This window comes from Bidens hawaiensis, unplaced genomic scaffold (genome assembly GCF_021521415.1).
Source record: "Bidens hawaiensis isolate Kalapana, Puna unplaced genomic scaffold, B.hawaiensis_p1.1 tig00078742_1, whole genome shotgun sequence".
NCBI lineage: Eukaryota > Viridiplantae > Streptophyta > Magnoliopsida > Asterales > Asteraceae > Bidens > Bidens hawaiensis.
In genome coordinates this window covers 31,690-33,436 of record NW_027503482.1, presented here as the reverse complement: position 1 = coordinate 33,436, position 1,747 = coordinate 31,690, and the positions used below count along the sequence as shown (strand labels likewise).

The 1,747-nt window shown below is 39.2% G+C and overlaps 1 pseudogene; it reads right to left on the bottom strand.

Moving 5' to 3' along the window:
* Window positions 1-435: 435 nt before the first annotated feature.
* LOC143606989 (protein ZW2 pseudogene) lies at window positions 436-1,477 on the bottom strand (annotated as a pseudogene).
* Between the last annotated feature and the right edge of the window lie 270 nt (window positions 1,478-1,747).

Here is a 1,747-nt window from a genome sequence, read left to right as displayed (position 1 = left end):
GTTTAAATATGTGATTATGGGTTGAAATCAACAAGATTTGATGTATCTACATTGTATTTGATATATCTATGTGTATACCTTCTATTTGATGAAATCATTATGAACGCTAATTCATTAATTCAACATATTAAATTACATACAAACTCATTAAGCAAAAAGTGAAATTATTTCATTAACAAAAAAATAAAAATAAAGTCGAAAACAATATAATCTTGATAGAGTGATGGGAATCACAGTCATACAGAATGATCAATGAAGCAGGCAACAACAATCTAATTGGGCCGAACATAACTCTTCCATCACTCTTTCTCAATCAATCATATTCAACTTTCTTACTATACATCAACAAGTAATCAACAACTAAAAAAATATCCACTGGAGATTTTTTTTTATTATTATTTTCATCTAGACAACGCTATTTCCTTACAATTAAAATACAAGTAAAATAAAAACACGAGTGAATTGATATATTGACATTGACCATAGTCAAAGTTTGGAAAAAGAGAAATATTCATCTTTGAAAAAAAATGATTTATTTAAAACTTTTTCTTCAACTCAATACTTCGTTATTAACTTTTTTTTAACATCTTTTAAAGCTACTCAATGCCTGAATAAGAAAACTGAAACAGAACGTTAACTATTCATACTCATTAAGTATGATTAAATAATAAAAATCATCAGTATCGATATCAGTATCAGCATATATTACATAATAGTAGTACTATTGGTAAAATGATCCTTTGTTCATAAACCACGTATCCCTCTCCATCCCAAGCCTCCTAGACTGAAGCCAAAACCGCGACGTTGCGGCCAAAAACTTCACCTTCTGAGCTGGACTCAACACCTCCAACACTCGTAACCCCGTCTGGCACCGAAGCCTATCCGCATCCCGCATCACTGCCCTCAACGCCTCTTTGAATCCCTCCATTGCATTTTCCATCGCGGACACCTGTCCGTCCACCAAACTCCCTACCTGCTTCATCAACCCGCGCACCGCGGGCCCCGCCACACCCTCTTGCACACTCGCCATCGCCTGCCCAATCTCCCGCTCCATCTTCCGAGTTTCCTCCCTCACAAACGCAATCCTCTCGGTTTGTTCCTCGCTCAATTCGACTCCAATCGATTCCTTAACTAACCGAAACGTGACCGAGGGTTTGAACCCGGTGACCCACAAAAGCGTCCGCTCGTAGGAGCTAAACCAAGGTGGAGAAAACATGATGAAAACATCGGACTCCGCGGCTCGGCTTTTTTCATCGTAATACTCTTGGAAGTGGTCCAACACTTGTTGGACCAACTGCTCGTGTTCCTCGTGGTTATGTTGTTGGGCTAACATGAGGTTGTCGAGATGAACCCTGTGTTGGGCCTCCCAAGTCTTAAAAAATTCAGCAAATGGCCGCCCCTGATTTTCCATTCTTAGTGAACTTGGGCCTGGGGAGAGTGGCTGAGCTGCTGTTTAAATACAGCAGCATGTCCACGGTATCGAATCTTAGCAGTTAAGGATGAGGTGGAAACGAAGGTACATTAAGGAATGGCGGTTTGGTTTGAAGCTGCCCGGCAGCAGGGATGATGGACGGCGCTTTTTAAAAATGGATTTTGTCCATTATTTAAAAGTCCACGCGATATATATATTTTTATACTAAGAATAAAATAATGAATAAACTGCAATTGCTTACTGGGCTTGGATTGTATGTGGCAGCAGGTTTCTTTAAGGCGAAGTCACTAAGCAAATTTTGTTTTTTTTCTTCTT